A 27,070-nucleotide genomic window follows, 5' to 3' on the forward strand; every position below is an offset into this window, starting at 1 on the left:
CGCCAGGAGGGACACCCAGAAGGGCTACCGCATCCTGACAAATCCTGTGAACACACAACACGCAAAAAGTGACACAGTGAGACAAAAAAGAAATAAATAAGTGAATGTGTGCAGATATACTGCCCGGACATCCGGCCGGATCTATAAAAATTTCTCTGATCCTAGCCAGAAGGCCGGGAATCAAGAGGTGAGTGCCACAAGGTGAAGAGATTATGGTGCCCGTGCTTCAACCCAGTGAGTCTATTCTCCCAGTGAGTTTCGGCACCTCAGGGTCACCACTCCCCGAGGCACAAAAGTACCTCGGCTCTAGACCCTCTCAGCCTCATGGCGAGACCCGGAGGGAACAGGTCACATCGGGGCAGCCGTCGAGCTGATTCCTCAGAACCAGCCCCGGAAAGCCCTGGTACACCTGCATCCTCCATGCAGCACCCATCCCCACCAGCATGAAAACTGATAAGAACAGATACTACACTTGATCTTAGCCAAAAGGCCGAGAAGCGATAACCGTGAAAGGGGCGGGCCCAACAAGGTCCCCTTCATGGGCACTATCACTGCTTGCTGTCAGGGAGGCTGCCAGACAATTTTCCATGCACACTCTGGGCTGGGGGGCAGTCAACCACCAGTACACACAGCAGAACCTAAACCCATACCATTATTGCTAAGCAGCAAGACAGGGGCCCATTGCACTCCCACGGGGCCTTTTTAAATGCAATCCATAACCCGGATTTGCCAGGAACCCTTCTTACTCCTCCTACTTGCATGTGACACTGGGCTTAGGATCTGCATAGGAAACACACACACAAGCACACACCTACCTTTGTTGCCTGCAGATGCCTCCTTGGCTGTCCCCAAACGGTATCAAACCAACACCCACGGGAAGCTGTAAGCATAGAGGACATGCCTGCACCCCATTGGACTTACCTGTGTGGGTTAAATCCGGGTTATTTGACAACCTATGGCGGTGATGGTTCTGCTCAGGCAGAGCAGTGCTGATGCTCCTCATAAAGCTGTCGCTGCTGTGAAGGTTCTAGGTGACATCACAAATCCCTTTGGTTACATACACAACAAAGCTGGGTTGTTGTTGTTTACACTCTGCAAGGCCTGTGGAAGTGAGTGACATCATAGCACTGTAGTTCTGAGGGTTCAAGATGGATGCAACAATCTCCTGTTGCTTCTATGAAGGCCGTAATAGACGACATCACCAAACAGCTCCATAGTCACATACACAGCAAAGGAGAGATGTTGTTTACACCTAGTGATGTCAGTGGTATTGAGTGACATCACAGCACAGTGCTAAGGCTCCTGGGCCTGGACACAGCAGCGGCTGCAATATCTCAACGGAGAATACGTTTATATCTATGTGTGTGTGTGCGCATATATATATATATATATATATATATATATATATATATATATATATTTCTCCGCCGAAATCACTTTTAAACCCATTTCCACCTTTTTTTCCCTTCTCTTCCTCTTACTTTTTTTTCACGTTTTTTTACGTTTTTCTCCTTTTCGCCTCTTTTCTGGGCGTATTATTCTTCTTTTTCTTCTTTTTTTTCGTCTAATGCATACCCCATCAGTGCAGCAATGCTTATTCAATACCGCCAGCAGATGGAGACACTGGGGGATAATTTTCTAAGGATTTATACTGATTTTTCCTGTCTGAATTTGTCGCACAGAAAGTTGCAGGCCAAATATGTGTGACATTTCTGCGACTTTAGCTTCTAGAGCATTTTTACAACATTATACATAGGTGCTGAATACATAAAAAGCGACTGTTCAGCGACAGACAAGTCGCATCGGCTGAAAGTAGGCCAGAATGTCAGTCCATGTTGGAGCAGGTTTAGATACAGTCTAAAGCATAGATCTCAAAGTCTGTGCACAGAATTTAGCAAGGGCCTCGCACCTTCTGATGCATCAGGTAGGTGCACAATAGCATAGCCTAACCCTCTGTACTTTGGTCTATATTGATGCGGGACATAGACAGCCAGCTGATGACCAATCCATTAGTGCAATGGATGGCTGGAAGCATTTGTCTTTGCCTTTGCAATACCACAGAAGCAATGCATGGTCAATGTACAGCAATGACACACCTGTGTGAACAGCCAGGAGACCCCCCCCCCCCCCCCCCCCATGTTATGTTACATAGTTACATAGTTAGTACGGTCGAAAAAAGACATATGTCCATCAAGTTCAACCAGGGAATTAAGGGGTAGGGGTGTGGCGCGATATTGGGGAAGGGATGAGATTTTATATTTCTTCATAAGCATTAATCTTATTTTGTCAATTAGGAACATTCAGCACCCACCCGCTATCAAGGCAGCTGCCTATCATGTCATGCCCTACCTGCACAGGTGTGCTGGCTACTCAAATGATCCAATTAAGGAGGCCATTTAGTCAGCAGCAGCAGAAGTCCTGTGCCTGGACGCTCCAACAGGGGCCAGACACAAGCAGAAGCAGAAGCAGCAGAAGCAGCAGCAGCACCACCTTTTGTTTTTTGGCTGCAGCAGCAGCAAGGCCCACAGGGCTGGCTAGCTGGCTAGCCAGCAAGCAGGTAGCAATGAAAGTAGGAATCTTTCTTTTTAACCCTGTAAGGGGGTGGTGCACTGTACCCGAAGATACTGCCATATCGGGTCAATGCATAGGGCGACGGAAGCAAGCTTCGAAATCGGCCCCCGTTCTCAAAAATCCATTTAATATATGGTCCCCAGATAGGGGACGTATCAGATATTAAACTGATAAGAACAGATACTACACTTGATCTTAGCCAAAAGGCCGAGAAGCGATAACCGTGAAAGGGGCGGGCCCAACAAGGTCCCCTTCATGGGCACTATCACTGCTTGCTGTCAGGGAGGCTGCCAGACAATTTTCCATGCACACTCTGGGCTGGGGGGCAGTCAACCACCAGTACACACAGCAGAACCTAAACCCATACCATTATTGCTAAGCAGCAAGACAGGGGCCCATTGCACTCCCACGGGGCCTTTTTAAATGCAATCCATAACCCGGATTTGCCAGGAACCCTTCTTACTCCTCCTACTTGCATGTGACACTGGGCTTAGGATCTGCATAGGAAACACACACACAAGCACACACCTACCTTTGTTGCCTGCAGATGCCTCCTTGGCTGTCCCCAAACGGTATCAAACCAACACCCACGGGAAGCTGTAAGCATAGAGGACATGCCTGCACCCCATTGGACTTACCTGTGTGGGTTAAATCCGGGTTATTTGACAACCTATGGCGGTGATGGTTCTGCTCAGGCAGAGCAGTGCTGATGCTCCTCATAAAGCTGTCGCTGCTGTGAAGGTTCTAGGTGACATCACAAATCCCTTTGGTTACATACACAACAAAGCTGGGTTGTTGTTGTTTACACTCTGCAAGGCCTGTGGAAGTGAGTGACATCATAGCACTGTAGTTCTGAGGGTTCAAGATGGATGCAACAATCTCCTGTTGCTTCTATGAAGGCCGTAATAGACGACATCACCAAACAGCTCCATAGTCACATACACAGCAAAGGAGAGATGTTGTTTACACCTAGTGATGTCAGTGGTATTGAGTGACATCACAGCACAGTGCTAAGGCTCCTGGGCCTGGACACAGCAGCGGCTGCAATATCTCAACGGAGAATACGTTTATATCTATGTGTGTGTGTGCGCATATATATATATATATATATATATATATATATATATATATTTCTCCGCCGAAATCACTTTTAAACCCATTTCCACCTTTTTTTCCCTTCTCTTCCTCTTACTTTTTTTTCACGTTTTTTTACGTTTTTCTCCTTTTCGCCTCTTTTCTGGGCGTATTATTCTTCTTTTTCTTCTTTTTTTTCGTCTAATGCATACCCCATCAGTGCAGCAATGCTTATTCAATACCGCCAGCAGATGGAGACACTGGGGGATAATTTTCTAAGGATTTATACTGATTTTTCCTGTCTGAATTTGTCGCACAGAAAGTTGCAGGCCAAATATGTGTGACATTTCTGCGACTTTAGCTTCTAGAGCATTTTTACAACATTATACATAGGTGCTGAATACATAAAAAGCGACTGTTCAGCGACAGACAAGTCGCATCGGCTGAAAGTAGGCCAGAATGTCAGTCCATGTTGGAGCAGGTTTAGATACAGTCTAAAGCATAGATCTCAAAGTCTGTGCACAGAATTTAGCAAGGGCCTCGCACCTTCTGATGCATCAGGTAGGTGCACAATAGCATAGCCTAACCCTCTGTACTTTGGTCTATATTGATGCGGGACATAGACAGCCAGCTGATGACCAATCCATTAGTGCAATGGATGGCTGGAAGCATTTGTCTTTGCCTTTGCAATACCACAGAAGCAATGCATGGTCAATGTACAGCAATGACACACCTGTGTGAACAGCCAGGAGACCCCCCCCCCCCCCCATGTTATGTTACATAGTTACATAGTTAGTACGGTCGAAAAAAGACATATGTCCATCACGTTCAACCAGGGAATTAAGGGGTAGGGGTGTGGCGCGATATTGGGGAAGGGATGAGATTTTATATTTCTTCATAAGCATTAATCTTATTTTGTCAATTAGGAACATTCAGCACCCACCCGCTATCAAGGCAGCTGCCTATCATGTCATGCCCTACCTGCACAGGTGTGCTGGCTACTCAAATGATCCAATTAAGGAGGCCATTTAGTCAGCAGCAGCAGAAGTCCTGTGCCTGGACGCTCCAACAGGGGCCAGACACAAGCAGAAGCAGAAGCAGCAGAAGCAGCAGCAGCACCACCTTTTGTTTTTTGGCTGCAGCAGCAGCAAGGCCCACAGGGCTGGCTAGCTGGCTAGCCAGCAAGCAGGTAGCAATGAAAGTAGGAATCTTTCTTTTTAACCCTGTAAGGGGGTGGTGCACTGTACCCGAAGATACTGCCATATCGGGTCAATGCATAGGGCGACGGAAGCAAGCTTCGAAATCGGCCCCCGTTCTCAAAAATCCATTTAATATATGGTCCCCAGATAGGGGACGTATCAGATATTAAACTGATAAGAACAGATTTTTTTTTTTTTTTTTATCTAAAGCCGAGGAACGTGCTTTCGATTCACCCAAAGTGCAAGAAAAAGTACAAACGTGTTACACTAAAAAAACGTGCACAAAGGATGCGGTCTATCGCAAGCCCTTCTCCGATAGGAGAGAGGCCCCCCAACAAACCTTACCCTTCGCCTCCGGACCAAAAGGTACCTGCGAGGTTCCAGGTTCGATGTCCCTTTTCGCCGAAGCTACTAGGGGACCACAAATGCTCCCGGCATCCCCCTTGGCGTTAGCCAAGGTATCTGCCCGCAGAGCCGATTACGGTAGGTACCCTGCCAAAGCAGGAGTACCCGGGGTGTTTGCAGGGAGGTGCGGAACCTAATGGCCACACACACCTCCCCTAGACCGCCAGGAGGGACACCCAGAAGGGCTACCGCATCCTGACAAATCCTGTGAACACACAACACGCAAAAAGTGACACAGTGAGACAAAAAAGAAATAAATAAGTGAATGTGTGCAGATATACTGCCCGGACATCCGGCCGGATCTATAAAAATTTCTCTGATCCTAGCCAGAAGGCCGGGAATCAAGAGGTGAGTGCCACAAGGTGAAGAGATTATGGTGCCCGTGCTTCAACTCAGTGAGTCTATTCTCCCAGTGAGTTTCGGCACCTCGGGGGTCACCACTCCCCGAGGCACAAAAGTACCTCGGCTCTAGACCCTCTCAGCCTCATGGCGAGACCCGGAGGGAACAGGTCACATCGGGGCAGCCGTCGAGCTGATTCCTCAGAACCAGCCCCGGAAAGCCCTGGTACACCTGCATCCTCCATGCAGCACCCATCCCCACCAGCATGAAAACTGATAAGAACAGATACTACACTTGATCTTAGCCAAAAGGCCGAGAAGCGATAACCGTGAAAGGGGCGGGCCCAACAAGGTCCCCTTCATGGGCACTATCACTGCTTGCTGTCAGGGAGGCTGCCAGACAATTTTCCATGCACACTCTGGGCTGGGGGGCAGTCAACCACCAGTACACACAGCAGAACCTAAACCCATACCATTATTGCTAAGCAGCAAGACAGGGGCCCATTGCACTCCCACGGGGCCTTTTTAAATGCAATCCATAACCCGGATTTGGCAGGAACCCTTCTTACTCCTCCTACTTGCATGTGACACTGGGCTTAGGATCTGCATAGGAAACACACACACAAGCACACACCTACCTTTGTTGCCTGCAGATGCCTCCTTGGCTGTCCCCAAACGGTATCAAACCAACACCCACGGGAAGCTGTAAGCATAGAGGACATGCCTGCACCCCATTGGACTTACCTGTGTGGGTTAAATCCGGGTTATTTGACAACCTATGGCGGTGATGGTTCTGCTCAGGCAGAGCAGTGCTGATGCTCCTCATAAAGCTGTCGCTGCTGTGAAGGTTCTAGGTGACATCACAAATCCCTTTGGTTACATACACAACAAAGCTGGGTTGTTGTTGTTTACACTCTGCAAGGCCTGTGGAAGTGAGTGACATCATAGCACTGTAGTTCTGAGGGTTCAAGATGGATGCAACAATCTCCTGTTGCTTCTATGAAGGCCGTAATAGACGACATCACCAAACAGCTCCATAGTCACATACACAGCAAAGGAGAGATGTTGTTTACACCTAGTGATGTCAGTGGTATTGAGTGACATCACAGCACAGTGCTAAGGCTCCTGGGCCTGGACACAGCAGCGGCTGCAATATCTCAACGGAGAATACGTTTATATCTATGTGTGTGTGTGCGCATATATATATATATATATATATATATATATATATATATATATTTCTCCGCCGAAATCACTTTTAAACCCATTTCCACCTTTTTTTCCCTTCTCTTCCTCTTACTTTTTTTTCACGTTTTTTTACGTTTTTCTCCTTTTCGCCTCTTTTCTGGGCGTATTATTCTTCTTTTTCTTCTTTTTTTTCGTCTAATGCATACCCCATCAGTGCAGCAATGCTTATTCAATACCGCCAGCAGATGGAGACACTGGGGGATAATTTTCTAAGGATTTATACTGATTTTTCCTGTCTGAATTTGTCGCACAGAAAGTTGCAGGCCAAATATGTGTGACATTTCTGCGACTTTAGCTTCTAGAGCATTTTTACAACATTATACATAGGTGCTGAATACATAAAAAGCGACTGTTCAGCGACAGACAAGTCGCATCGGCTGAAAGTAGGCCAGAATGTCAGTCCATGTTGGAGCAGGTTTAGATACAGTCTAAAGCATAGATCTCAAAGTCTGTGCACAGAATTTAGCAAGGGCCTCGCACCTTCTGATGCATCAGGTAGGTGCACAATAGCATAGCCTAACCCTCTGTACTTTGGTCTATATTGATGCGGGACATAGACAGCCAGCTGATGACCAATCCATTAGTGCAATGGATGGCTGGAAGCATTTGTCTTTGCCTTTGCAATACCACAGAAGCAATGCATGGTCAATGTACAGCAATGACACACCTGTGTGAACAGCCAGGAGACCCCCCCCCCCCCATGTTATGTTACATAGTTACATAGTTAGTACGGTCGAAAAAAGACATATGTCCATCACGTTCAACCAGGGAATTAAGGGGTAGGGGTGTGGCGCGATATTGGGGAAGGGATGAGATTTTATATTTCTTCATAAGCATTAATCTTATTTTGTCAATTAGGAACATTCAGCACCCACCCGCTATCAAGGCAGCTGCCTATCATGTCATGCCCTACCTGCACAGGTGTGCTGGCTACTCAAATGATCCAATTAAGGAGGCCATTTAGTCAGCAGCAGCAGAAGTCCTGTGCCTGGACGCTCCAACAGGGGCCAGACACAAGCAGAAGCAGAAGCAGCAGAAGCAGCACCTTTTGTTTTTTGGCTGCAGCAGCAGCAAGGCCCACAGGGCTGGCTAGCTGGCTAGCCAGCAAGCAGGTAGCAATGAAAGTAGGAATCTTTCTTTTTAACCCTGTAAGGGGGTGGTGCACTGTACCCGAAGATACTGCCATATCGGGTCAATGCATAGGGCGACGGAAGCAAGCTTCGAAATCGGCCCCCGTTCTCAAAAATCCATTTAATATATGGTCCCCAGATAGGGGACGTATCAGATATTAAACTGATAAGAACAGATACTACACTTGATCTTAGCCAAAAGGCCGAGAAGCGATAACCGTGAAAGGGGCGGGCCCAACAAGGTCCCCTTCATGGGCACTATCACTGCTTGCTGTCAGGGAGGCTGCCAGACAATTTTCCATGCACACTCTGGGCTGGGGGGCAGTCAACCACCAGTACACACAGCAGAACCTAAACCCATACCATTATTGCTAAGCAGCAAGACAGGGGCCCATTGCACTCCCACGGGGCCTTTTTAAATGCAATCCATAACCCGGATTTGCCAGGAACCCTTCTTACTCCTCCTACTTGCATGTGACACTGGGCTTAGGATCTGCATAGGAAACACACACACAAGCACACACCTACCTTTGTTGCCTGCAGATGCCTCCTTGGCTGTCCCCAAACGGTATCAAACCAACACCCACGGGAAGCTGTAAGCATAGAGGACATGCCTGCACCCCATTGGACTTACCTGTGTGGGTTAAATCCGGGTTATTTGACAACCTATGGCGGTGATGGTTCTGCTCAGGCAGAGCAGTGCTGATGCTCCTCATAAAGCTGTCGCTGCTGTGAAGGTTCTAGGTGACATCACAAATCCCTTTGGTTACATACACAACAAAGCTGGGTTGTTGTTGTTTACACTCTGCAAGGCCTGTGGAAGTGAGTGACATCATAGCACTGTAGTTCTGAGGGTTCAAGATGGATGCAACAATCTCCTGTTGCTTCTATGAAGGCCGTAATAGACGACATCACCAAACAGCTCCATAGTCACATACACAGCAAAGGAGAGATGTTGTTTACACCTAGTGATGTCAGTGGTATTGAGTGACATCACAGCACAGTGCTAAGGCTCCTGGGCCTGGACACAGCAGCGGCTGCAATATCTCAACGGAGAATACGTTTATATCTATGTGTGTGTGTGCGCATATATATATATATATATATATATATATATATATATATATATATTTCTCCGCCGAAATCACTTTTAAACCCATTTCCACCTTTTTTTCCCTTCTCTTCCTCTTACTTTTTTTTCACGTTTTTTTACGTTTTTCTCCTTTTCGCCTCTTTTCTGGGCGTATTATTCTTCTTTTTCTTCTTTTTTTTCGTCTAATGCATACCCCATCAGTGCAGCAATGCTTATTCAATACCGCCAGCAGATGGAGACACTGGGGGATAATTTTCTAAGGATTTATACTGATTTTTCCTGTCTGAATTTGTCGCACAGAAAGTTGCAGGCCAAATATGTGTGACATTTCTGCGACTTTAGCTTCTAGAGCATTTTTACAACATTATACATAGGTGCTGAATACATAAAAAGCGACTGTTCAGCGACAGACAAGTCGCATCGGCTGAAAGTAGGCCAGAATGTCAGTCCATGTTGGAGCAGGTTTAGATACAGTCTAAAGCATAGATCTCAAAGTCTGTGCACAGAATTTAGCAAGGGCCTCGCACCTTCTGATGCATCAGGTAGGTGCACAATAGCATAGCCTAACCCTCTGTACTTTGGTCTATATTGATGCGGGACATAGACAGCCAGCTGATGACCAATCCATTAGTGCAATGGATGGCTGGAAGCATTTGTCTTTGCCTTTGCAATACCACAGAAGCAATGCATGGTCAATGTACAGCAATGACACACCTGTGTGAACAGCCAGGAGACCCCCCCCCCCCCCATGTTATGTTACATAGTTACATAGTTAGTACGGTCGAAAAAAGACATATGTCCATCACGTTCAACCAGGGAATTAAGGGGTAGGGGTGTGGCGCGATATTGGGGAAGGGATGAGATTTTATATTTCTTCATAAGCATTAATCTTATTTTGTCAATTAGGAACATTCAGCACCCACCCGCTATCAAGGCAGCTGCCTATCATGTCATGCCCCACCTGCACAGGTGTGCTGGCTACTCAAATGATCCAATTAAGGAGGCCATTTAGTCAGCAGCAGCAGAAGTCCTGTGCCTGGACGCTCCAACAGGGGCCAGACACAAGCAGAAGCAGAAGCAGCAGAAGCAGCACCTTTTGTTTTTTGGCTGCAGCAGCAGCAAGGCCCACAGGGCTGGCTAGCTGGCTAGCCAGCAAGCAGGTAGCAATGAAAGTAGGAATCTTTCTTTTTAACCCTGTAAGGGGGTGGTGCACTGTACCCGAAGATACTGCCATATCGGGTCAATGCATAGGGCGACGGAAGCAAGCTTCGAAATCGGCCCCCGTTCTCAAAAATCCATTTAATATATGGTCCCCAGATAGGGGACGTATCAGATATTAAACTGATAAGAACAGATTTTTTTTTTTTTTTTTTTTTTACATTTTTATTGAAAAAACTCAAAAACTTAAATACATCACAAGAAAATTTTTACAATACTTCAAATACTGTTTTCCATAAATGTAAATTCCACATAGCTAATGCTTTTTTCTGCCCATATCTCTTTTTATCAATTAAATAGTACAAGTAAACTTCACTGTATATCATCTTCAAACATTCTTTTTCACAAATAAAATCTCTTTTGAAGACAAGGATATTACGAACTTTCCATAATACATTTTTTGTACAGTTGATAAAAATCCACAAAATTCTCTCTTTTTCTTTCGTAACTCCATCACTTTTGCCATATAAAACAACTTCATGATTTAAAACTTTTAGACCTGTTAGGAATTTCAATAAAGAACCAATTAGTCTAAAAACCTTTTGTGCAAAATAACAATTCCAGAAAAGGTGCAAAACAGTTTCATCTATATTGCAATTTTCCCGGGGACAGACACATACAGCATTTAGACCTCTTCTATATTGGAAAAATCTTACCGGAAGACACTCATGGATAATCATCCATGCTAAATCCTTGTGCTCATTAAAAAGATATGGCTCGTTTACCTTTTTCCATATTTGTACACACCTATTATAAGAAAAATTAGAGACCATACATATTTCTTCTTGCAAATTTAACTGTACTTCTATCTTGCGAGCATCCCTCAAGGTTAACAAGTCAAAGTCTTTAAGGTTATACATACGTATAATTTTTTCTAAGATGGCATAATGTTTAGGCGGAGTTAAAAGTACAGGAGAAGATAATGATAAAAACACCCATTTTCTTCTTCTAAAAATATGTCCCGCAGAGTACTTTAAAAAACAGGACCATACACTTTTCATAAAAAGTCCCCTAAAACACCAACTAAAAAACCTTAAGTATAAAAATTTTCTAATACAGGGAACCTGTTTTCCTCCATTTTTTTGTGACTTATACATAATATCTCTTTTTAATTTTTCTGCTTTAGAACTCCATAGAAACTCAAAGAGAATCCTCTGAAGTTGCCTAGACATAAGTTCATTAGGAGGATAAATCATATTTAAATAGAGCATAATGGGTATTAGCATAGCCTTAATCACCAAAATTTTACCTTCTAAAGATAATTTCCTAAGGGACCAAAAGTCTACTTTCTTCTTTACCTTTTCTTTTACCATTAGCCAACTTTCCTCACCATTGTTATTTTTATCAAAGATGACTCCAAGGATTTTTATTTTTTCTGACTGTAATTTTAGGTTTGGTATTTGCACGTTTTCCCATTTACCTATATAAAAACAGTCACATTTAGATAAATTAAGTTTAAAAGCAGAAGCTTTACAAAAGAAATCAGTAACATCAACAACTCTTTGTAAAGAGAAGGAACTTTCACAAAAAACATTAATATCATCCATATAGCCACACACTTTAAGGGTGGCATTATTACCTCCAGGAACTGGCACTCCTTTTATTATTTTATCATTCCTTATTAAGTTTAACAGAGGTTCTATTGCACATATAAACAGTATAGGAGACAAAGGGCAGCCTTGCTTTACCCCTGATGATAAATTAATAAAATCTGTAAGGAAACCATTTATTAAAATCCTGCTAAAAGAACCTTTATATAAGAGAGCAATTTGCTTAATAAGTATGTTAGGAAAACCCATGCGTTGTAAAACCATCCATAAAAAACAATGTGATACTCTATCGAACGCTTTATGAAAATCTAGAGATAGAATGGCTATATTTTGATTCCGCTCTTGCTGATACCATATGACGTCCCTAATAGCATTTAAAGGTTCAGCTACACTCCTTCCTGGGACACCACATACCTGATCCACATGGATGACCTTGTGCAAAAATGGCTTCATTCTGTTAACAAAAATTTTTGACATAATCTTATAATCGACATTAAGAAGCGTAATTGGTCTCCAATTTTCTAAGCTGTTCCTATCCCCCTTTTTGGGGATCAGAGACACTATACCACTCCTCCAAGATAAAGGTAGAACATCAGAATTAAAAGCCTCCTTAAAAATATTAAGCAAATCATCTTTAAAAATTTCCCAAAAGGTTTTATAAAACTCTACAGGAAGTCCATCAGAACCTGGTGTTTTACCTGTGGATAAACTTTTAGCAGCAATTTCTAATTCTTGGCATCTTACTTCTGTGCAAAGTGCATCTTGGTCCTCCTTACTTAAACCACAATCTAAAGTGCTTAGGAGAAAATTAGCAGCAGATATATCAATGGGTTTCTCATTAAACAGATCTTGATAAAAGGATTTAGCTTTGGATAACATTCCTACATTAGTAGTTTCATCCTCAATGTTAATCATTAACTTTTTTGTTTCCATTACCTTTTTAAAAAAGAATCTTGTACACTTTTCATCCTTCTCTTTACATTCAACTTTGGAGTTAAAAATTATTTCTTTCCCTTTGTTAGTTATAGCCTTCTGAATATCACTTTTAACACTTAAAATCAGATCGTCTACATATACACCCAGCTCTTTGAGTTGATAATAGGTTTGTAGTTTTGTGTTAAGATCTCTATACCATTTCAATTTCTCTTTTGTTTTTTTAACACCCATCTTAATAAAATACTCTTTAAATTTTACCTTGCAGAATTCCCACCATGCTAAAAGAGAATTAAAATTAGTCCTTGAGTTCTGCAATTTTTTAAAAAGATAGATAAAATTACATTTAATTTCTTCATCTTCAAGCAAAGAGACATTCAGACGCCAGACTCCTTTGGCTCTGCAAACCCCATCAAACTTACATGTAGCAGATAAAATCTTATGATCTGAAAAAAAGGTAGAAGTCAATTGCATATTCCCATAAAATGCAAATCCAGAAGCAAAAATATAATCAATCCTTGACATATAAAGGCTATTCCCCCAGGTATACCCAGGGTCATTAGGGAAAGAGGTTCTCCACAAATCTTTTAAATTAAAATCAACTATAAAATCCTTTAGTTGTTTTTCAGTCTTATCTTTCCTTTGTTCAGATCCTCCAGCCCGCTCCTCTCCTGCCATTATACAATTAAAATCACCAGCGATGATAAGCGGGGATGAACCCGGTAAATAAAACTGAATTTTCTCTAATAAATCAGATCTTTCATCCTTATCTGGAGAGGCATATACATTTAAAAGTCTCATATTCATGTCATTATAAATAATATGAACGAGCAGGGCTCTACCGGGTACAATGTCTGTGAAGGAGGTAACTTTATACTCACTGCTCTTGAACAGTATGCCAACACCAGTCACTTTCCTCTCATTATCCCCTGACCACACAGACGGGCCAAGAGTCCATTCAGATCTCAAAGATGAATAATTGATATCATAATCAATGGCACATTCCTGTAAAAATAAAATGTCTGTAGGCAAAGAAGACAAGAAAGAAAATAAAGCAGCCCTCCTCTCTGGGCTCTTCAAACTCCTCACATTGAAGGAGGAGATATTAACACTTGGTAGCTCCTGGGTCATTCATTATCCTCAGACAAAGAACCCCAATCTGTAGGTGGTGACACAAATTCCTCAATATTAACAGGGTCGGATGCTGTTATAACCTTTTGGCAGACAATCTCCACGTTCCCCTCGTCCGCACTAACTCGACCACTCCTTTTGATGTTAAGGCCCTTTTCCTCTTTCCGGTCTCTGCTTTTCCTCTTTCGCCGTTCTTCTACATCCATCTCCTCTGTATCCCTTCTGGGCGGTCCAGGACCCTCAACTTCCATGAGAGGAGAACCCCTCACTTCTGTCTCAGGTCCCACGACCTTCCCCGGGGACACAATGCTTTTGGAGACATGAGCCACAGCAGGTATCACAGGAATTCCGGTAGCAGAAGACTCAGGCATCACTTTCAGGGTGTGGGTCTTAGGCACAGGCACAGCATCCATGGAGCTCTTCCTCATCGAGGGACCAGCCGACGTAGCCACAATATTGGCCCAGGAGCGTTGAGGACAATCCTTAAAAGCGTGTCCTTTCTGCTTACACACATTACACAGAATCTCATTTTGACAGTCCAAAGTGGTGTGGCCTTTTTGGCCACATCTTTTGCAAATAACCACTTCCTCTTTGCAAGATTCTTGTGTATGACCATATTCATGGCATTTCCTGCAATAATACGGCATCCCAGGGTAGAATAAATAGCCACGTTTACGCCCAATTAAAAAATTTGCAGGTGGGCGACACAGACCTCCAATTCCTCTCACATCTTCTCTGAACTTAACAGCAAACTTATGCTTTCCAGTCCAAAAGTCCATTGCATTCATTATTTTATGAGAGTATTTGACTTCCGCACAATATTGGTTTAAAAATAAGACAATGTCTCTTATATCCACGTATGGATCGTGCATAGTAACCACCAGTGGAACATCGCCATTAGAATATAGAGCAATGAAAACAAGTCCTTTCATATCCTCCTCATTGGCAAGCTCCCGAACTTTCTCAAACATATGGTCACATGCAGATGCGGAAGTCAAGGTAAGAATGAAAAGTCCTTTACCTGGGTCTTTTAGGCAAAACACATCTTCTCTCTGAATGTGCAATAAATCCAGCATAATTCTCTTGACAAAAAATTCCAAAGTCATCTTCTCCTTTTTCTCCTCATCCACTTCAATACGGAAGGTGTTCTTAATCCGAGTTTCAGTATGCGCAGCAAACCTAAGGGTCGCCATGGGGGATCGCCTTCCCGTTCTTTGTAAGTCCTCCTCCTATAGCAGCATGAGGCTTAAGACGGCTAAAAAACCGCCGATGCCTCAAGGCCGAAGGTTCGACGAACTCAGAGCCCCCTGACAAGATACAAGATCTTAGCCAAAAGGCCGAGAAGCGATAACCGTGAAAGGGGCGGGCCCAACAAGGTCCCCTTCATGGGCACTATCACTGCTTGCTGTCAGGGAGGCTGCCAGACAATTTTCCATGCACACTCTGGGCTGGGGGGCAGTCAACCACCAGTACACACAGCAGAACCTAAACCCATACCATTATTGCTAAGCAGCAAGACAGGGGCCCATTGCACTCCCACGGGGCCTTTTTAAATGCAATCCATAACCCGGATTTGGCAGGAACCCTTCTTACTCCTCCTACTTGCATGTGACACTGGGCTTAGGATCTGCATAGGAAACACACACACAAGCACACACCTACCTTTGTTGCCTGCAGATGCCTCCTTGGCTGTCCCCAAACGGTATCAAACCAACACCCACGGGAAGCTGTAAGCATAGAGGACATGCCTGCACCCCATTGGACTTACCTGTGTGGGTTAAATCCGGGTTATTTGACAACCTATGGCGGTGATGGTTCTGCTCAGGCAGAGCAGTGCTGATGCTCCTCATAAAGCTGTCGCTGCTGTGAAGGTTCTAGGTGACATCACAAATCCCTTTGGTTACATACACAACAAAGCTGGGTTGTTGTTGTTTACACTCTGCAAGGCCTGTGGAAGTGAGTGACATCATAGCACTGTAGTTCTGAGGGTTCAAGATGGATGCAACAATCTCCTGTTGCTTCTATGAAGGCCGTAATAGACGACATCACCAAACAGCTCCATAGTCACATACACAGCAAAGGAGAGATGTTGTTTACACCTAGTGATGTCAGTGGTATTGAGTGACATCACAGCACAGTGCTAAGGCTCCTGGGCCTGGACACAGCAGCGGCTGCAATATCTCAACGGAGAATACGTTTATATCTATGTGTGTGTGTGCGCATATATATATATATATATATATATATATATATATATATATATATATATTTCTCCGCCGAAATCACTTTTAAACCCATTTCCACCTTTTTTTCCCTTCTCTTCCTCTTACTTTTTTTTCACGTTTTTTTACGTTTTTCTCCTTTTCGCCTCTTTTCTGGGCGTATTATTCTTCTTTTTCTTCTTTTTTTTCGTCTAATGCATACCCCATCAGTGCAGCAATGCTTATTCAATACCGCCAGCAGATGGAGACACTGGGGGATAATTTTCTAAGGATTTATACTGATTTTTCCTGTCTGAATTTGTCGCACAGAAATTTGCAGGCCAAATATGTGTGACATTTCTGCGACTTTAGCTTCTAGAGCATTTTTACAACATTATACATAGGTGCTGAATACATAAAAAGCGACTGTTCAGCGACAGACAAGTCGCATCGGCTGAAAGTAGGCCAGAATGTCAGTCCATGTTGGAGCAGGTTTAGATACAGTCTAAAGCATAGATCTCAAAGTCTGTGCACAGAATTTAGCAAGGGCCTCGCACCTTCTGATGCATCAGGTAGGTGCACAATAGCATAGCCTAACCCTCTGTACTTTGGTCTATATTGATGCGGGACATAGACAGCCAGCTGATGACCAATCCATTAGTGCAATGGATGGCTGGAAGCATTTGTCTTTGCCTTTGCAATACCACAGAAGCAATGCATGGTCAATGTACAGCAATGACACACCTGTGTGAACAGCCAGGAGACCCCCCCCCCCCCCATGTTATGTTACATAGTTACATAGTTAGTACGGTCGAAAAAAGACATATGTCCATCACGTTCAACCAGGGAATTAAGGGGTAGGGGTGTGGCGCGATATTGGGGAAGGGATGAGATTTTATATTTCTTCATAAGCATTAATCTTATTTTGTCAATTAGGAACATTCAGCACCCACCCGCTATCAAGGCAGCTGCCTATCATGTCATGCCCCACCTGCACAGGTGTGCTGGCTACTCAAATGATCCAATTAAGGAGGCCATTTAGTCAGCAGCAGCAGAAGTCCTGTGCCTGGACGCTCCAACAGGGGCCAGACACAAGCAGAAGCAGAAGCAGCAGAAGCAGCAGCAGCACCACCTTTTGTTTTTTGGCTGCAGCAGCAGCAAGGCCCACAGGGCTGGCTAGCTGGCTAGCCAGCAAGCAGGTAGCAATGAAAGTAGGAATCTTTCTTTTTAACCCTGTAAGGGGGTGGTGCACTGTACCCGAAGATACTGCCATATCGGGTCAATGCATAGGGCGACGGAAGCAAGCTTCGAAATCGGCCCCCGTTCTCAAAAATCCATTTAATATATGGTCCCCAGATAGGGGACGTATCAGATATTAAACTGATAAGAACAGATACTACACTTGATCTTAGCCAAAAGGCCGAGAAGCGATAACCGTGAAAGGGGCGGGCCCAACAAGGTCCCCTTCATGGGCACTATCACTGCTTGCTGTCAGGGAGGCTGCCAGACAATTTTCCATGCACACTCTGGGCTGGGGGGCAGTCAACCACCAGTACACACAGCAGAACCTAAACCCATACCATTATTGCTAAGCAGCAAGACAGGGGCCCATTGCACTCCCACGGGGCCTTTTTAAATGCAATCCATAACCCGGATTTGCCAGGAACCCTTCTTACTCCTCCTACTTGCATGTGACACTGGGCTTAGGATCTGCATAGGAAACACACACACAAGCACACACCTACCTTTGTTGCCTGCAGATGCCTCCTTGGCTGTCCCCAAACGGTATCAAACCAACACCCACGGGAAGCTGTAAGCATAGAGGACATGCCTGCACCCCATTGGACTTACCTGTGTGGGTTAAATCCGGGTTATTTGACAACCTATGGCGGTGATGGTTCTGCTCAGGCAGAGCAGTGCTGATGCTCCTCATAAAGCTGTCGCTGCTGTGAAGGTTCTAGGTGACATCACAAATCCCTTTGGTTACATACACAACAAAGCTGGGTTGTTGTTGTTTACACTCTGCAAGGCCTGTGGAAGTGAGTGACATCATAGCACTGTAGTTCTGAGGGTTCAAGATGGATGCAACAATCTCCTGTTGCTTCTATGAAGGCCGTAATAGACGACATCACCAAACAGCTCCATAGTCACATACACAGCAAAGGAGAGATGTTGTTTACACCTAGTGATGTCAGTGGTATTGAGTGACATCACAGCACAGTGCTAAGGCTCCTGGGCCTGGACACAGCAGCGGCTGCAATATCTCAACGGAGAATACGTTTATATCTATGTGTGTGTGTGCGCATATATATATATATATATATATATATATATATATATATATATATTTCTCCGCCGAAATCACTTTTAAACCCATTTCCACCTTTTTTTCCCTTCTCTTCCTCTTACTTTTTTTTCACGTTTTTTTACGTTTTTCTCCTTTTCGCCTCTTTTCTGGGCGTATTATTCTTCTTTTTCTTCTTTTTTTTCGTCTAATGCATACCCCATCAGTGCAGCAATGCTTATTCAATACCGCCAGCAGATGGAGACACTGGGGGATAATTTTCTAAGGATTTATACTGATTTTTCCTGTCTGAATTTGTCGCACAGAAAGTTGCAGGCCAAATATGTGTGACATTTCTGCGACTTTAGCTTCTAGAGCATTTTTACAACATTATACATAGGTGCTGAATACATAAAAAGCGACTGTTCAGCGACAGACAAGTCGCATCGGCTGAAAGTAGGCCAGAATGTCAGTCCATGTTGGAGCAGGTTTAGATACAGTCTAAAGCATAGATCTCAAAGTCTGTGCACAGAATTTAGCAAGGGCCTCGCACCTTCTGATGCATCAGGTAGGTGCACAATAGCATAGCCTAACCCTCTGTACTTTGGTCTATATTGATGCGGGACATAGACAGCCAGCTGATGACCAATCCATTAGTGCAATGGATGGCTGGAAGCATTTGTCTTTGCCTTTGCAATACCACAGAAGCAATGCATGGTCAATGTACAGCAATGACACACCTGTGTGAACAGCCAGGAGACCCCCCCCCCCCCCATGTTATGTTACATAGTTACATAGTTAGTACGGTCGAAAAAAGACATATGTCCATCACGTTCAACCAGGGAATTAAGGGGTAGGGGTGTGGCGCGATATTGGGGAAGGGATGAGATTTTATATTTCTTCATAAGCATTAATCTTATTTTGTCAATTAGGAACATTCAGCACCCACCCGCTATCAAGGCAGCTGCCTATCATGTCATGCCCTACCTGCACAGGTGTGCTGGCTACTCAAATGATCCAATTAAGGAGGCCATTTAGTCAGCAGCAGCAGAAGTCCTGTGCCTGGACGCTCCAACAGGGGCCAGACACAAGCAGAAGCAGAAGCAGCAGAAGCAGCAGCAGCACCACCTTTTGTTTTTTGGCTGCAGCAGCAGCAAGGCCCACAGGGCTGGCTAGCTGGCTAGCCAGCAAGCAGGTAGCAATGAAAGTAGGAATCTTTCTTTTTAACCCTGTAAGGGGGTGGTGCACTGTACCCGAAGATACTGCCATATCGGGTCAATGCATAGGGCGACGGAAGCAAGCTTCGAAATCGGCCCCCGTTCTCAAAAATCCATTTAATATATGGTCCCCAGATAGGGGACGTATCAGATATTAAACTGATAAGAACAGATACTACACTTGATCTTAGCCAAAAGGCCGAGAAGCGATAACCGTGAAAGGGGCGGGCCCAACAAGGTCCCCTTCATGGGCACTATCACTGCTTGCTGTCAGGGAGGCTGCCAGACAATTTTCCATGCACACTCTGGGCTGGGGGGCAGTCAACCACCAGTACACACAGCAGAACCTAAACCCATACCATTATTGCTAAGCAGCAAGACAGGGGCCCATTGCACTCCCACGGGGCCTTTTTAAATGCAATCCATAACCCGGATTTGCCAGGAACCCTTCTTACTCCTCCTACTTGCATGTGACACTGGGCTTAGGATCTGCATAGGAAACACACACACAAGCACACACCTACCTTTGTTGCCTGCAGATGCCTCCTTGGCTGTCCCCAAACGGTATCAAACCAACACCCACGGGAAGCTGTAAGCATAGAGGACATGCCTGCACCCCATTGGACTTACCTGTGTGGGTTAAATCCGGGTTATTTGACAACCTATGGCGGTGATGGTTCTGCTCAGGCAGAGCAGTGCTGATGCTCCTCATAAAGCTGTCGCTGCTGTGAAGGTTCTAGGTGACATCACAAATCCCTTTGGTTACATACACAACAAAGCTGGGTTGTTGTTGTTTACACTCTGCAAGGCCTGTGGAAGTGAGTGACATCATAGCACTGTAGTTCTGAGGGTTCAAGATGGATGCAACAATCTCCTGTTGCTTCTATGAAGGCCGTAATAGACGACATCACCAAACAGCTCCATAGTCACATACACAGCAAAGGAGAGATGTTGTTTACACCTAGTGATGTCAGTGGTATTGAGTGACATCACAGCACAGTGCTAAGGCTCCTGGGCCTGGACACAGCAGCGGCTGCAATATCTCAACGGAGAATACGTTTATATCTATGTGTGTGTGTGCGCATATATATATATATATATATATATATATATATATATATATATATATTTCTCCGCCGAAATCACTTTTAAACCCATTTCCACCTTTTTTTCCCTTCTCTTCCTCTTACTTTTTTTTCACGTTTTTTTACATTTTTCTCCTTTTCGCCTCTTTTCTGGGCGTATTATTCTTCTTTTTCTTCTTTTTTTTCGTCTAATGCATACCCCATCAGTGCAGCAATGCTTATTCAATACCGCCAGCAGATGGAGACACTGGGGGATAATTTTCTAAGGATTTATACTGATTTTTCCTGTCTGAATTTGTCGCACAGAAAGTTGCAGGCCAAATATGTGTGACATTTCTGCGACTTTAGCTTCTAGAGCATTTTTACAACATTATACATAGGTGCTGAATACATAAAAAGCGACTGTTCAGCGACAGACAAGTCGCATCGGCTGAAAGTAGGCCAGAATGTCAGTCCATGTTGGAGCAGGTTTAGATACAGTCTAAAGCATAGATCTCAAAGTCTGTGCACAGAATTTAGCAAGGGCCTCGCACCTTCTGATGCATCAGGTAGGTGCACAATAGCATAGCCTAACCCTCTGTACTTTGGTCTATATTGATGCGGGACATAGACAGCCAGCTGATGACCAATCCATTAGTGCAATGGATGGCTGGAAGCATTTGTCTTTGCCTTTGCAATACCACAGAAGCAATGCATGGTCAATGTACAGCAATGACACACCTGTGTGAACAGCCAGGAGACCCCCCCCCCCCCCCCCCCATGTTATGTTACATAGTTACATAGTTAGTACGGTCGAAAAAAGACATATGTCCATCACGTTCAACCAGGGAATTAAGGGGTAGGGGTGTGGCGCGATATTGGGGAAGGGATGAGATTTTATATTTCTTCATAAGCATTAATCTTATTTTGTCAATTAGGAACATTCAGCACCCACCCGCTATCAAGGCAGCTGCCTATCATGTCATGCCCTACCTGCACAGGTGTGCTGGCTACTCAAATGATCCAATTAAGGAGGCCATTTAGTCAGCAGCAGCAGAAGTCCTGTGCCTGGACGCTCCAACAGGGGCCAGACACAAGCAGAAGCAGAAGCAGCAGAAGCAGCAGCAGCACCACCTTTTGTTTTTTGGCTGCAGCAGCAGCAAGGCCCACAGGGCTGGCTAGCTGGCTAGCCAGCAAGCAGGTAGCAATGAAAGTAGGAATCTTTCTTTTTAACCCTGTAAGGGGGTGGTGCACTGTACCCGAAGATACTGCCATATCGGGTCAATGCATAGGGCGACGGAAGCAAGCTTCGAAATCGGCCCCCGTTCTCAAAAATCCATTTAATATATGGTCCCCAGATAGGGGACGTATCAGATATTAAACTGATAAGAACAGATACTACACTTGATCTTAGCCAAAAGGCCGAGAAGCGATAACCGTGAAAGGGGCGGGCCCAACAAGGTCCCCTTCATGGGCACTATCACTGCTTGCTGTCAGGGAGGCTGCCAGACAATTTTCCATGCACACTCTGGGCTGGGGGGCAGTCAACCACCAGTACACACAGCAGAACCTAAACCCATACCATTATTGCTAAGCAGCAAGACAGGGGCCCATTGCACTCCCATGGGGCCTTTTTAAATGCAATCCATAACCCGGATTTGCCAGGAACCCTTCTTACTCCTCCTACTTGCATGTGACACTGGGCTTAGGATCTGCATAGGAAACACACACACAAGCACACACCTACCTTTGTTGCCTGCAGATGCCTCCTTGGCTGTCCCCAAACGGTATCAAACCAACACCCACGGGAAGCTGTAAGCATAGAGGACATGCCTGCACCCCATTGGACTTACCTGTGTGGGTTAAATCCGGGTTATTTGACAACCTATGGCGGTGATGGTTCTGCTCAGGCAGAGCAGTGCTGATGCTCCTCATAAAGCTGTCGCTGCTGTGAAGGTTCTAGGTGACATCACAAATCCCTTTGGTTACATACACAACAAAGCTGGGTTGTTGTTGTTTACACTCTGCAAGGCCTGTGGAAGTGAGTGACATCATAGCACTGTAGTTCTGAGGGTTCAAGATGGATGCAACAATCTCCTGTTGCTTCTATGAAGGCCGTAATAGACGACATCACCAAACAGCTCCATAGTCACATACACAGCAAAGGAGAGATGTTGTTTACACCTAGTGATGTCAGTGGTATTGAGTGACATCACAGCACAGTGCTAAGGCTCCTGGGCCTGGACACAGCAGCGGCTGCAATATCTCAACGGAGAATACGTTTATATCTATGTGTGTGTGTGCGCATATATATATATATATATATATATATATATATATATATATATATATTTCTCCGCCGAAATCACTTTTAAACCCATTTCCACCTTTTTTTCCCTTCTCTTCCTCTTACTTTTTTTTCACGTTTTTTTACGTTTTTCTCCTTTTCGCCTCTTTTCTGGGCGTATTATTCTTCTTTTTCTTCTTTTTTTTCGTCTAATGCATACCCCATCAGTGCAGCAATGCTTATTCAATACCGCCAGCAGATGGAGACACTGGGGGATAATTTTCTAAGGATTTATACTGATTTTTCCTGTCTGAATTTGTCGCACAGAAAGTTGCAGGCCAAATATGTGTGACATTTCTGCGACTTTAGCTTCTAGAGCATTTTTACAACATTATACATAGGTGCTGAATACATAAAAAGCGACTGTTCAGCGACAGACAAGTCGCATCGGCTGAAAGTAGGCCAGAATGTCAGTCCATGTTGGAGCAGGTTTAGATACAGTCTAAAGCATAGATCTCAAAGTCTGTGCACAGAATTTAGCAAGGGCCTCGCACCTTCTGATGCATCAGGTAGGTGCACAATAGCATAGCCTAACCCTCTGTACTTTGGTCTATATTGATGCGGGACATAGACAGCCAGCTGATGACCAATCCATTAGTGCAATGGATGGCTGGAAGCATTTGTCTTTGCCTTTGCAATACCACAGAAGCAATGCATGGTCAATGTACAGCAATGACACACCTGTGTGAACAGCCAGGAGACCCCCCCCCCCCCCCCATGTTATGTTACATAGTTACATAGTTAGTACGGTCGAAAAAAGACATATGTCCATCACGTTCAACCAGGGAATTAAGGGGTAGGGGTGTGGCGCGATATTGGGGAAGGGATGAGATTTTATATTTCTTCATAAGCATTAATCTTATTTTGTCAATTAGGAACATTCAGCACCCACCCGCTATCAAGGCAGCTGCCTATCATGTCATGCCCTACCTGCACAGGTGTGCTGGCTACTCAAATGATCCAATTAAGGAGGCCATTTAGTCAGCAGCAGCAGAAGTCCTGTGCCTGGACGCTCCAACAGGGGCCAGACACAAGCAGAAGCAGAAGCAGCAGAAGCAGCAGCAGCACCACCTTTTGTTTTTTGGCTGCAGCAGCAGCAAGGCCCACAGGGCTGGCTAGCTGGCTAGCCAGCAAGCAGGTAGCAATGAAAGTAGGAATCTTTCTTTTTAACCCTGTAAGGGGGTGGTGCACTGTACCCGAAGATACTGCCATATCGGGTCAATGCATAGGGCGACGGAAGCAAGCTTCGAAATCGGCCCCCGTTCTCAAAAATCCATTTAATATATGGTCCCCAGATAGGGGACGTATCAGATATTAAACTGATAAGAACAGATACTACACTTGATCTTAGCCAAAAGGCCGAGAAGCGATAACCGTGAAAGGGGCGGGCCCAACAAGGTCCCCTTCATGGGCACTATCACTGCTTGCTGTCAGGGAGGCTGCCAGACAATTTTCCATGCACACTCTGGGCTGGGGGGCAGTCAACCACCAGTACACACAGCAGAACCTAAACCCATACCATTATTGCTAAGCAGCAAGACAGGGGCCCATTGCACTCCCACGGGGCCTTTTTAAATGCAATCCATAACCCGGATTTGCCAGGAACCCTTCTTACTCCTCCTACTTGCATGTGACACTGGGCTTAGGATCTGCATAGGAAACACACACACAAGCACACACCTACCTTTGTTGCCTGCAGATGCCTCCTTGGCTGTCCCCAAACGGTATCAAACCAACACCCACGGGAAGCTGTAAGCATAGAGGACATGCCTGCACCCCATTGGACTTACCTGTGTGGGTTAAATCCGGGTTATTTGACAACCTATGGCGGTGATGGTTCTGCTCAGGCAGAGCAGTGCTGATGCTCCTCATAAAGCTGTCGCTGCTGTGAAGGTTCTAGGTGACATCACAAATCCCTTTGGTTACATACACAACAAAGCTGGGTTGTTGTTGTTTACACTCTGCAAGGCCTGTGGAAGTGAGTGACATCATAGCACTGTAGTTCTGAGGGTTCAAGATGGATGCAACAATCTCCTGTTGCTTCTATGAAGGCCGTAATAGACGACATCACCAAACAGCTCCATAGTCACATACACAGCAAAGGAGAGATGTTGTTTACACCTAGTGATGTCAGTGGTATTGAGTGACATCACAGCACAGTGCTAAGGCTCCTGGGCCTGGACACAGCAGCGGCTGCAATATCTCAACGGAGAATACGTTTATATCTATGTGTGTGTGTGCGCATATATATATATATATATATATATATATATATATATATATATATATTTCTCCGCCGAAATCACTTTTAAACCCATTTCCACCTTTTTTTCCCTTCTCTTCCTCTTACTTTTTTTTCACGTTTTTTTACGTTTTTCTCCTTTTCGCCTCTTTTCTGGGCGTATTATTCTTCTTTTTCTTCTTTTTTTTCGTCTAATGCATACCCCATCAGTGCAGCAATGCTTATTCAATACCGCCAGCAGATGGAGACACTGGGGGATAATTTTCTAAGGATTTATACTGATTTTTCCTGTCTGAATTTGTCGTACAGAAAGTTGCAGGCCAAATATGTGTGACATTTCTGCGACTTTAGCTTCTAGAGCATTTTTACAACATTATACATAGGTGCTGAATACATAAAAAGCGACTGTTCAGCGACAGACAAGTCGCATCGGCTGAAAGTAGGCCAGAATGTCAGTCCATGTTGGAGCAGGTTTAGATACAGTCTAAAGCATAGATCTCAAAGTCTGTGCACAGAATTTAGCAAGGGCCTCGCACCTTCTGATGCATCAGGTAGGTGCACAATAGCATAGCCTAACCCTCTGTACTTTGGTCTATATTGATGCGGGACATAGACAGCCAGCTGATGACCAATCCATTAGTGCAATGGATGGCTGGAAGCATTTGTCTTTGCCTTTGCAATACCACAGAAGCAATGCATGGTCAATGTACAGCAATGACACACCTGTGTGAACAGCCAGGAGACCCCCCCCCCCCCCCCCATGTTATGTTACATAGTTACATAGTTAGTACGGTCGAAAAAAGACATATGTCCATCACGTTCAACCAGGGAATTAAGGGGTAGGGGTGTGGCGCGATATTGGGGAAGGGATGAGATTTTATATTTCTTCATAAGCATTAATCTTATTTTGTCAATTAGGAACATTCAGCACCCACCCGCTATCAAGGCAGCTGCCTATCATGTCATGCCCTACCTGCACAGGTGTGCTGGCTACTCAAATGATCCAATTAAGGAGGCCATTTAGTCAGCAGCAGCAGAAGTCCTGTGCCTGGACGCTCCAACAGGGGCCAGACACAAGCAGAAGCAGAAGCAGCAGAAGCAGCAGCAGCACCACCTTTTGTTTTTTGGCTGCAGCAGCAGCAAGGCCCACAGGGCTGGCTAGCTGGCTAGCCAGCAAGCAGGTAGCAATGAAAGTAGGAATCTTTCTTTTTAACCCTGTAAGGGGGTGGTGCACTGTACCCGAAGATACTGCCATATCGGGTCAATGCATAGGGCGACGGAAGCAAGCTTCGAAATCGGCCCCCGTTCTCAAAAATCCATTTAATATATGGTCCCCAGATAGGGGACGTATCAGATATTAAACTGATAAGAACAGATACTACACTTGATCTTAGCCAAAAGGCCGAGAAGCGATAACCGTGAAAGGGGCGGGCCCAACAAGGTCCCCTTCATGGGCACTATCACTGCTTGCTGTCAGGGAGGCTGCCAGACAATTTTCCATGCACACTCTGGGCTGGGGGGCAGTCAACCACCAGTACACACAGCAGAACCTAAACCCATACCATTATTGCTAAGCAGCAAGACAGGGGCCCATTGCACTCCCACGGGGCCTTTTTAAATGCAATCCATAACCCGGATTTGCCAGGAACCCTTCTTACTCCTCCTACTTGCATGTGACACTGGGCTTAGGATCTGCATAGGAAACACACACACAAGCACACACCTACCTTTGTTGCCTGCAGATGCCTCCTTGGCTGTCCCCAAACGGTATCAAACCAACACCCACGGGAAGCTGTAAGCATAGAGGACATGCCTGCACCCCAT

At 44.9% G+C, this 27,070-nt stretch overlaps 9 non-coding genes and 2 pseudogenes across 9 annotated transcripts; all 11 read right to left on the reverse strand.

Annotated features, from left to right (window-relative positions):
• Positions 1-342: 342 nt before the first annotated feature.
• Positions 343-502, reverse strand: LOC130335520 (U2 spliceosomal RNA; annotated as a pseudogene).
• Positions 503-2,599: 2,097 nt separating this feature from the next.
• On the reverse strand, positions 2,600-2,790 carry LOC130335548 (U2 spliceosomal RNA). Its single transcript, XR_008877159.1, has one exon. It is a non-coding gene; the product is annotated as a U2 spliceosomal RNA (small nuclear RNA).
• A 2,086-nt stretch (positions 2,791-4,876) lies between these two features.
• LOC130335515 (U2 spliceosomal RNA) lies at positions 4,877-5,059 on the reverse strand. The gene has a single exon (XR_008877139.1). It is a non-coding gene; the product is annotated as a U2 spliceosomal RNA (small nuclear RNA).
• Positions 5,060-5,753: 694 nt separating this feature from the next.
• LOC130335523 (U2 spliceosomal RNA) lies at positions 5,754-5,913 on the reverse strand (annotated as a pseudogene).
• Positions 5,914-7,990: 2,077 nt separating this feature from the next.
• On the reverse strand, positions 7,991-8,181 carry LOC130335550 (U2 spliceosomal RNA). Its single transcript, XR_008877161.1, has one exon. It is a non-coding gene; the product is annotated as a U2 spliceosomal RNA (small nuclear RNA).
• A 2,080-nt stretch (positions 8,182-10,261) lies between these two features.
• Positions 10,262-10,458, reverse strand: LOC130335516 (U2 spliceosomal RNA). Its single transcript, XR_008877140.1, has one exon. It is a non-coding gene; the product is annotated as a U2 spliceosomal RNA (small nuclear RNA).
• Positions 10,459-17,333: 6,875 nt separating this feature from the next.
• LOC130335551 (U2 spliceosomal RNA) lies at positions 17,334-17,524 on the reverse strand. Its single transcript, XR_008877162.1, has one exon. It is a non-coding gene; the product is annotated as a U2 spliceosomal RNA (small nuclear RNA).
• A 2,089-nt stretch (positions 17,525-19,613) lies between these two features.
• LOC130335552 (U2 spliceosomal RNA) lies at positions 19,614-19,804 on the reverse strand. The gene has a single exon (XR_008877163.1). It is a non-coding gene; the product is annotated as a U2 spliceosomal RNA (small nuclear RNA).
• Positions 19,805-21,900: 2,096 nt separating this feature from the next.
• LOC130335553 (U2 spliceosomal RNA) lies at positions 21,901-22,091 on the reverse strand. Its single transcript, XR_008877164.1, has one exon. It is a non-coding gene; the product is annotated as a U2 spliceosomal RNA (small nuclear RNA).
• A 2,093-nt stretch (positions 22,092-24,184) lies between these two features.
• LOC130335554 (U2 spliceosomal RNA) lies at positions 24,185-24,375 on the reverse strand. The gene has a single exon (XR_008877165.1). It is a non-coding gene; the product is annotated as a U2 spliceosomal RNA (small nuclear RNA).
• Positions 24,376-26,469: 2,094 nt separating this feature from the next.
• LOC130335555 (U2 spliceosomal RNA) lies at positions 26,470-26,660 on the reverse strand. Its single transcript, XR_008877166.1, has one exon. It is a non-coding gene; the product is annotated as a U2 spliceosomal RNA (small nuclear RNA).
• Between the last annotated feature and the right edge of the window lie 410 nt (positions 26,661-27,070).

This window comes from Hyla sarda, unplaced genomic scaffold, assembly GCF_029499605.1.
Source record: "Hyla sarda isolate aHylSar1 unplaced genomic scaffold, aHylSar1.hap1 scaffold_451, whole genome shotgun sequence".
NCBI lineage: Eukaryota > Metazoa > Chordata > Amphibia > Anura > Hylidae > Hyla > Hyla sarda.